This window comes from Parus major, chromosome 2 (assembly GCF_001522545.3).
Source record: "Parus major isolate Abel chromosome 2, Parus_major1.1, whole genome shotgun sequence".
In the NCBI taxonomy this organism is placed as follows: Eukaryota; Metazoa; Chordata; class Aves; order Passeriformes; family Paridae; genus Parus; species Parus major.
In genome coordinates this window covers 113,777,362-113,787,816 of record NC_031769.1, presented here as the reverse complement: position 1 = coordinate 113,787,816, position 10,455 = coordinate 113,777,362, and the positions used below count along the sequence as shown (strand labels likewise).

The following is a 10,455-nucleotide window of genomic DNA, read 5'->3' as shown; positions in this document are numbered from 1 at the left end:
GGCACAGCCAGCTGAGTGACACCATGTGGCTCAAAATCTGGCAGAAGGAGGCATTTTGGCTGAGCAAATGGAACCTAGGCAGGGAAAATGTTCTACAGTTTTTTCAGGCTACAAGAAATCTTTACTGATCACGGAGATCTTGGAAGTGACATGGTGACTTTATCAATCAAACAAGACAACATGTCAGGAAACAAGACAGTTTTACAATTCTGAAATCATGCTGGCCACAGCTGTTGTAACAGAGTTGCCACTAAGTTCAGACAGCCACTCTTCAACATATCAGTAGTGGTTTTGATCACAGATTTTCAAGCCTTACTGTTTTTGTACCTTACTGCAGGAATATCAGGATAAATTGGTATTTATATTATGAGACCTCTTATGCAAGTTTTTGATGAAATAAAGGGGAAGCAAAAAGAGGAAAAAACATGGGATAATTTTTCTGAAAGCATGAAATTAATTTTAGAGATAACTTTTGTTTAGCTGATGATAGCATGCTTCAAGTTGTTTGTCATCTTGGTCCAAACAGATAGCTGTGGCAGCATAAATAGGTATTTGCCATTTATGAACTGCACGGTGTTACCTCTGGATGTCAACAGGCTGAAGATAGGACCAAGACCTTTTTGATGCTCCTGCTCATTGCAGAGGATTGGACAAGATGACCTGTAATTATCCCTTCCAACCCAAAGTATTCTATGATTCTATGGTTCTATTATCTCCGCTCATTTATACCACCAGGTCAACACAGTTAGAGAACATAAAGAGGAGGCTTGATCATAATTATGTCCAGCTGCATGCAGGGGATTTGGTGGTAAAAGCAGTCATTGCCTCCTAGTAACCTTAGAATTAAATAATAAAAAGGTTACATACTATTAAGTGTAGTGCTATCAGAGTAAACACCCAGCTTGCTAACTCTTGTTGACTTTGTTTTCTGCCAAGACAGACAACTCTGTGGGACACATTTCAAATCAAATGATCTTCAGTGACCCATGAGTCATGAAGGGAGAGAGAGGTCACTTCAGAACAATTCACTAAAGAGCCATAGATTTTTCAAATGAAAAGTTAATTTTATTTAATTCACCTATAAATAAGATCCTGTGAGCTCCAATTATCTTTTTAAACATAACAGTAATTTCTAAAATTTGTCTCATCAGATAGCAGGATCCCATAGAAATTTTGAAAGATTAAAACACCTTGGCTGACTGAATCTCTCTTGTTTTGAGAACACTTCAGTGCAACTGGACATGCAATTACTTCTCCGTAACATTAGTATAACAGTTGATTGGAAAAGGATTGAAAAAGGCCCCCAGTAATTGCAGACTTGAGACATAAAAATAGCCACAGGAAGAACAATAAATACCATAGGCTGAGAGAAGTCAAGCTATAAGTCACTTCACCCTAGGTATGGAATGAGCTCCCCTTTACCCAGGGCAAGAACAAGCGGAGCTTCCTTGGGATGGTTGGAATTCATGCAAGGCTCCTAAGGAATAGCCTTGCTCTCAGAGGTGCTCAGCAGGTTTCAAAAAACCAGCTGTTTTTGTGTTGGGTTCTGGAGGGCTTCGAGAAGCCTCCCTCCTGGTGTTAGCTGCAGGTAAGCATGTTGTGCAGAGCGCTGGCTGGTGGGAGCATGGGGTCAGTCCCCGCTGTCACCCCCAGGATGTGCCTGTGCCTCTGCCAGCTGTGCTGGGGCCAGACTCGCCTCTCACTGGGTTTGCAGAGAGAAAAGTGCCAGACTCCATCTCTTCTCAGCCCGTCTTTGATATGGACACTTGGACTCTAAAGGTAAGCCAGATACTGCAAGGGAATTGGAGAAAGATAGGAATACTTTGTGCCTGCAAAAAAGCTGTGTTCCCCCCTTGCTGTGATCTTTCATGTCTGGTTTGAAGGACAGGGTGAGGAACATTGGCCAAAGGGTTACATCTGCTGGCGAGAGGGGAACTGGGTCTTGATGACCTGCAGTGACCCCAGCTCTGCTCTTCTTTAATTCTAATTGCTCCTTAGGCTGAGGGAAAGACTTCCCTGCTTTATGCAACATTTCAGCTCAACTGCTCTGCCCAAGTGAGCGAAACCTTGTAAAGGCAAATAATTAAGCAGGAACTTTCTGAAAATACATCCTCTGCATCAAGCTGACAATTTCATAGCTATTTTATTTTCTCACTGTAAGAACTTGGAACAAGGAATAATATCCTTATAAGAATTAAAAGCTGATGTTAAAAACAACAGGGATAGCCATTAATGATGCAATTAAACGAGTTATGTTCACTGTGCCTCATACTCTTGGTACATTATCTTCTTACATGTATTATTTAGACAGAGAAAGCTTTGCTAAACAGACCAAAACAACTGCTGTCCATTGAAGTTCTGTATCTGGACTTAGAAGAGATTCTCCTGTGTCTGTAAAGAGATCACAGTCAGAGGACGGTCTCTGAAATCTCTTGACTTAGTATTCCTGTGAATTTGCAGAAACCATAGCCAGAGAATAGGAATGCTGGATGCAGATATATGTCATACACCACACTGCAGAGGTATCTGCAGATGAAGTTCCTAGTGGAGGCACTGCAGTGCCAGAAAACAGTTGCCTGGCTGCAATTTGGAAGACCCCAGCTCCCTGCTGAAGTTCTTGGCAAAGCCAGAGCAGAGGTGAGAGATGAAGGGCCAGCCACATCTTGCTCTATGAGTGATTTCTAAAGCTAAATGATGGCAAAAATTACTTGTTTATTCCTCAGCCTTCCCTGCTAAGAATGCTTTTACAATCATTATTTCCACATAGATAAGGACTTAGTATAAGAATTTCACAAATGCAGAACAAAATCACCATACTTCTTCCAGGGATGTCACAATCTAAGGAAAAGATGAGGTGAAACCATCCATCTAGAAGAGGGAAAAGAATCAGTGAGGCAGCATTGCCAGAATGACAGCTAGTGGTCTGAAGAGACCAAGAGATCAGTTAAGGTCAAGTTTATCCTTGACACCAAAGCATCTTGATCTGGTCTGATCTAAAACAGAACTAGACACTTAATACCAGATGACAGAGAGGTGAGGATTAGAGGTACAAAGCTGCTTGGAAGCAAAAAAAGAAAACTATATTTGGTACTATAAAGAATGCAGGATAAGGTAGCAAGGGAAGAGGGATGACAGCATAGATAAACACCCTTTGTGTCAAAAATATAAATGGATGTAGCAGGAGAGGAAAGGACAGCACTGGGAAATTATTGCAATGCAAGGAGGAAACACTTGGGTGAATATTTTGTTAGGAGAATGACTGTGGAAGACTGTATCTCAGCATCTATGCAGAAGGCAAGGCAACATTTGAAGGAGTACATGGACAGTGACGGAGATCGCTGACGGATGACCAAGGGTGAGGATGGGGCACTGATTTTCAGTCTTGAGCCCGACTAAAGACATTGTGAAGCAGCATCACTTGAGTGAACCAGGTATAAATTCAGTTGATAGGGAGCCAGAACAACTCTTTAAAACAGTGCTCCACAATGTGATTTTTTATTGTGCATTCAGCAAGCTGTGAAGCAAGAAAGGAACAGAACATGAACAGCACAGAAATACGCTTGCATTAGGTAACAATGGCTAGAGAGGAACAAAAGGTTAAGGGAGGGCATGACAGGGAGGCTCTGAGGAGTTAAAACAGGATGGAGTCAGAAGATGAGGAGGTCCGCAAGAGCATGGTTCTGGGAAAACCATCACTCTCTATTTCCAGAGTAGACCTCAGACAGACCCTATTCCACAAAGTTACTCTGTAAATAAAATACAACAGACTGAATCCACATGCATGCACTATGCAAATATTTGCCACTACTCTGATCAAAGTTATTAGGTGATAATGTCCAGCCTTGAAACTGGCCTTGAACAGCATTTATTAAGGTGTTCCACTGCTACAGCTATTGCTAAAGATCAGTATATCAAAGTGTACCATCAATCAGCCTTGAACCTTGTGCAGAGGACTGCCAGTGAAGCCATACAGAGTATAATGAATCTCGAGCCTGACAAATAAGACACACATGCAGCCATCACCAGCACCATGGAACCACTTTTACAATATATGTATTGTCAGTGATATGCTGGATAACAAGAAGGAGCTAAAGAAATACAGGATTTTATTGCTTCTTATGCTTATCTGGGGAATAATTCTAATATTTTTGAGGCAAGTTTTTTTCATAACTTAAGAGCCTTTACTTCTATTTCCCAATTTCAGTGTAACAGAGATTTTTGTAATAAGTATGTGGTAAGAATATGAGAAGAAAGGGAAATAATGGGTGCCACATAAGTAAATGAAAACATGCTGTAGTCTGAAAAATATTAAGTTGTGCTGCCAAAGACTACAGGAAAATAAGATTAAAAAAATATTTAAAGTCCTGTTTTGAGAGTGACAGACAGCCAAAGTGAGAGTCAGTTCACAGGTTAAGAAACTTAATTCAAGTTTCAAAACTCATATAGTCAGTGGAGATCTGGCCAGCACATGCAGGCAGCTGAACACCAGCAGCTGCCAAAGTGTGGTGTTACTTTAGGGTAAACCAAATAAATCTCTAAATTAACATGATGGCACTCACAAGGAGGTTGACTCATTTGTCCCCACAGAGGAAGCAGAGACATTTGAAATGCCCTGTAGTAACCCATGTATCTCTAGACTCCCTTCATACAGACTTACAGTCCCAAAAGTCAGGTGTTGAGTCTGTTGCCTTCACGGTGTCTTCAGAAACTGAAAAGCTCCAGGAATCTGACTGTGGGATAGCTGCCTGATAAAGCCCTAAACCTTTACTGAACAGAATGGGGGCTGGGAATTTTGCTCATGCATAAATGTGCACACATATGTATGATACCCACATTTAAGTGCCCTAATCTTTGAACTGAATCCCATTCTCAGAGTTTTGAGAACCATCAAAGAAATGTAAGCTCTGAATTCGGTTTTGGTCATCAGCTTTCAAAAGCAAATTTTTATTTCAACAGGAACAATAGCTATTGAGCATATAAAAAATAAAACTGTCCTAGAGATTTCTGCTCTTGATTACACTCTGAAAGGAGGTCCTGGAGAGACAGTATTTTTGGTTTAGTAATTGTATCATGTAATTTTTGCATAAACCAAGGGAGTCAAGATTGCACCGATCTGGAAAATACTTTGGCCAACAAATTCTGAGGAAATAATGCAAATTATAGTCACTCAAACCAGCTATACAGAGTGCATATTTCCTGAAATATGAATTTCAATTGGAAATAAGAAAATCAATTCTTTCCTTCCGTTGAATTCAAAATGACACATTCCTGGTTTTCTTCCCACTTGAAAAGCTTTCATTTCAAAATTACTTCAAGTTAAAAGATTAAAAGATGGAAAGCATATGATTTTATTTAATTTGATCTATACTGCCTGTCACAATATTTTGGTTTGCTGAAAACCCTGATATATTTGACTTAGGTCAAAACTACTAAATGGCTACAATCCAATCCTTTCTGTAATTAATTAGTTTCATAACTTCCCTAGTAACTAAAACTTCTTTTCACTCTTACCCACAGAACTGTTAACTTTCTCCTACCGGACACTCATGTATCGAAATCTATTAAGAACTCATACAGTATTTACTTTTGAAAACATTTACCAACCAATTCTTTGGAGTTCTTACACAGTAAAAGTTCCCCAAGACACTTAGCACTGTTTTGCTTCCTGTTTTGTGAATACCAGAAGGAACTTAATCTAAAACTTTCACCACAGGAAATCATTGTGTACTGCTCTTGAAATCTTCCTCTATAACATTTACAGTAAGGACAGAAAGTAACTTTGTATATTTCTATTAACTTGAATGAACAGAAGAGATGTATCCAAGCAGATTCCAAAAATTATTTTCTATCTGTTGCTGTATGCACAAATACAGATTTATCAAACTAGAGAGATGTTTCTATCTGCTGACATTAAATTTTGGTGTGCAGTATCCAGACTAACACATCCATAAGGCACAAAAAGCAGTTGGTGAGATGTTGCATGTTGCACCAACCATTTACAATAAATTTAAATTAAATATAAATAAATATTCAGGTGCAGTGCTGCATCTTAGTTTCCTACTTTAAAATATAATAGAAAAGACCTACCCAAATTCCTAATCACAAATTAAAGTCACTGACTGCTGTCTTATAATACTACAGTTTGGTTCTCTATTTATTTTGATAAGCTTCTACACATTTACCTTTGTCGCTGCAGGAGAATGTTATTAATATACTTGTTTAGAGAGAGAGCAAGAGAATACAGTCTCTACTAACAGAAGGTAAAAAAACCCTGTCTTTCTTAGCTCATAATTGTCTGTGAAATCTACTTCCAGTGTTATTTCACTCCCCCCAAACACAGGAAAGAAATTACATTTGTTAATCATATAATTCAAAGAAATAATTCTAAAGAAACCAGAAGAAAAATGGAAGATTCTTTTTGGTAAGAATTTTACCCTAAATGACAATCTTACTAGTATACAATACAAAACTAAGTCATATTAAAAAAATAAATCATAAAGTCATGGTTCTAAGAGCAAAGATTATATTTTAGTCTTTGGGGTTATTCCCTTTCTTAATGCCTATTCCCAACACTCGTGAAATAAAGGGAAATCCTCTTTCAAAGAGCTGTCACTGGTGACAGTGGCCCAAACAGGTCCACAAACCTTTATCTTTCCTTTTGACATGTGCATCACATCTGTCTTTTTCCTCTGCCAGGCAATTCATAGACTCAAAGAGCAGTTTGCATGCTGGTTGGAAAGAACCTTGGAAGGTCACCTAGTCCACACTGCCCCTGCAATGAGCAGGGACATTTTCAACTCCATCAAAGCCCAGTCCAGTCTGGCTCTGAATGTTTCCAGGGATGGGGCATTTACCACTTCTCTGGGCGTCCAGTTCTGGTGTCTCACCACCCATAGCATTAAAAAATTTCTTCATCTCTAGTCTCCTCTTTTAGTTTAAAAACTTTACCCCTTGTTCTGTTGCAATAGGCCCTGTTAAAAGTCTGTCCCCATCTTTCTTACAGGGCCCCTTTAAGTACTGAAAGACTGCAAGATCTCCATGGAACCGTGTCTTCTGCAGGCTGAAAAACCCCAACTTTCTCAGACTGCTTTCATAGGAGATGTGCTCCAGCTGTCTCCACTTTTGTGGCCCTCTTTGGACTCATTCCTCATTCCTGTGTTGAGGACCCCAGAGCTGGACACAGCACTTCAGATGAGGTCTCATGAGAGCAGAGTAGAGGGCCAGAATCCTCCTCTTCTAACGCAGCCCAGGACATGTTTGGCTTTCTGGGCTGTGAATGCACACTGCTGGGTCATGCCCCACTTTTCATTCACCAGCACCCTTCAAGTCCTTCCCCACAGAGCTGCCCCCAATGCCTTCATTCCCCAGCCTGTGTTGATACCCTGACGCAGTTGTGGGAGCCTGCACTTGGCCTTGTTTAACCTCTGATGCAGTGCTCGGAGGAAGATCATAAAAAGATTCACTTGCTGCTCAAGATTTGTTTTGGTTTTTTGCCTTTTAACTTCCTTATCTATAAAACCCATTGGATCACAGGATAAGAACAAATTCCTGCTGACTTCTACATCAATTCCATCTGTTCTGCTTTAGAACACAGAGGAACAAGAAAACATAAAATAAAAACAATAGAAAGGGGAAGTTCTCCCACAAAATAGGTTGCGCTATCTGCAATTTTTAGCATGTCACGGGTTGACAGATCAGCTGCAATAATGGCTAAAATCACATTACAGGGGTAAAACTGGGATGGCAATATTGCCAAAGTGCCTGAACTTTAGACATGATAATTGTCCACTTAGTCAAAAAAGGAAAAAGATAATCAAGGTCTTTGATATGAAAAATTTAGCTTAGCTAAGGGGGAAAAAAAAACATGCAGAGTGTAAAAAGCAGAATCCATCAGTGATGCTTGTATGAAAAGTGCAAATCTTTCATTACTAAGTTGAGGAAGAGTTGTTTTCTTTTCTTCTGTTTTAACGTATTTCTTCCAAACAATCCTTAAATATTGACAAAAATATGGCTCTCATAAAGCAGGTGAATCCTTGGAATACAAATGAATATGATCAGCCACCCAAGTAACTCATTACTCAAGCAGAAGCATTAGCTGCAAAAGACCAAATAAAATGGATGAGGTGCAACATAATAGATGAGATCCTGATAGTACAGAATGAAACTTTGTTGTCAGAAGACTCCCTCTGTTTCAGTGGCAGGTGTTTAAGAAGGCAAGAATAAAAAAAGAAGGAATGACATTTATCAGACATGAGAAGCCACCTTCATGGGAAGTATAAACTGAAAGCTCAGTGGGTGCTATTATAGCTGGAATAAGAAAGCAGTGTCTTTCATTGTCATATCTGTTGAAGCTTTTCTAGGAGAAATACCTGATATGAATTATAATCTATTCCTCCCTCAGAATGTTAGGATAAAGAGAGGAGAAAGAAGCTCCCCCTAATCATTTGCCAGGACCATAATAGTATAGTTATGGGGTTTTTAAACTCTGTGTTGCAGGAATTAAATATCCTTATAACTGTGAACAAGCTTTCTCTAATGATGCTACAGAATCTCAAATTCACTGAATACATTACAAAAATCCATATTATTGACTGTCACACTGTTACTCTACAGCAAAAAGACTGATTTGTTCATCTATTAAATCATAGAAAGGTTTGTTCATCTATGGAATCATAGAAAGATTTAGGTTGGAAGAGAGTTTAAAAATCTAGATTCCAAACTTCCCACCATGGGCAGGAACACCTTCCATTAGACAAGGTGCTGAAGTCCCCATCCAACCTGAACACTTCCAGGAATGGGGCATCCACAACTTCTCTGGGCAGCCTGTGCCAGTGCCTCACCTCTCTCACAGAGAATTCCCTAATTTCTTCTAATTTCTTCTAACTTCTTCTTATTTCTTCTAATATCTAATCTAAACCTACTTTCCTTTTGAAGCCATTCCCTCTCATCTTGTCACTACATGCTCTTATAATTAGTCCCTCTCCATCTTTCCTGGAAGCTCCCTTTGGGTATTGGAAGGCTGCAATTAGGTCACCCCAAAGCCTTCTCTTTTCCAGGCTTAACAATTCCAATTCTCTCAGTCATTCCTCGTAGGAGAGGTGCACTATGCCTCTGATCATCTTCTTAGCAAGCCTATTAGCAAAATGCAGATTTCTTAATAATAAAGACATCTCACTACTTTAACAGCACTTAGTGAGATGTTCATGTGTCTGTAAAAAGCCAGCAGCACTCTCTGAGCTTGGACAGGCTACTCTTCTAAGAAAACTCGTAAAATTCAATGCGTGTTTGTTGGTGGCCTTGACTATGAGTAAAGGCCATTTGGAAATCACTGACTCTGGGTCACCCCTACCTTCTCTGCTTGCGCAGTCGGTTGGGTAAGAACACCCACAGAGACAACGAAGGCAAACAGACCTTGCCAGGTTGACATGTTCTGATACTGGATATCAGTCAAAGCAATAGGAGCTAGAACTGATGGGAACAATAACACAGCCGTGAATCTGATTCTTTATTGTTTCCAAGTTTTATTGCAGTAGGGCCTGGTGAATGCAACTACAACCAGGCAGCCACTATTTTTCAGAACTGTAGACATGCTGAGAGACATGAAAGCAGCCACAAAAAACCTAGGATGAAAGCACTGAACATAAAATTCATTATTCTCATGGGTGCCTACAGGCAGGCCAATAGGAATTGCTTAGGAAGACAGAATTTAAAGAGACTTTCTGTACATGCATAAAATAATCTTTAGATGACTAAATAAATGAAAACCTCTGTGTGGAAGAGGTCAGTGCAGGTTAGAGAAGAAATGTGAGGAATCAAAGTTCTTCCAAAATCTTTTCAAGGTTCTAGTTTTCTCACATTTGTTTATTTGCTGATACTATGACTTACTCCATATCCTTATCATATGTGTGCCCTTAGCTTCTTTCTTTACTTGGACCAAGAGATATTATTACAAAAACACAAAGCCCAGACAGAACTGAATTCCAAAGGCCAGGCTCTGCAACAACAGGAATACAGAAAATACTAGCTAAGTCAACCTTATGCATTATTGAGTCCTTTGGTGGCAGGGTGTGTGTGGTTTATCCAAACTTTTCCAGATTTGGGATTTAAGAGACAGGGGGGAAAAAAATGAACCTGAACACTGAGCAAATCCTTTTAAGGTCTAATTGTCTGATTTTTCCACTGAAACATTCAGTCCTTTCAGCAACAAAATCCTGGCTTACAATTTTTTGTGTGGTGACCAAGGTTATCAAGCAGTTTCAACTTGGTCTAAGGTCTGTGTCCGTTTCCATTAAATACAATTTTCAGGAACAGGCCTTAGAAAATTAAATAAATTATTAGACTATAAGAGCAAGAGCAAATAATTTAGTAAAACACTTTTTGACATAACCATTTGCCTATGTCCACTTATGTTCCCTCCTCTGCTTTCAGTGATTCCTTTTAGACTACAGGATTTGA

The 10,455-nt window shown here is 39.5% G+C and overlaps 1 long non-coding RNA gene across 1 annotated transcript; it reads left to right on the top strand.

Annotated features, from left to right (window-relative positions):
• The first annotated feature begins 430 nt into the window (after positions 1 to 430).
• On the top strand, positions 431 to 7,567 carry LOC117243950. The gene is made up of 2 exons (XR_004496115.1): positions 431 to 1,779; positions 7,004 to 7,567. It is a non-coding gene; the product is annotated as an uncharacterized LOC117243950 (long non-coding RNA).
• The last annotated feature ends 2,888 nt before the right edge of the window (positions 7,568 to 10,455 follow it).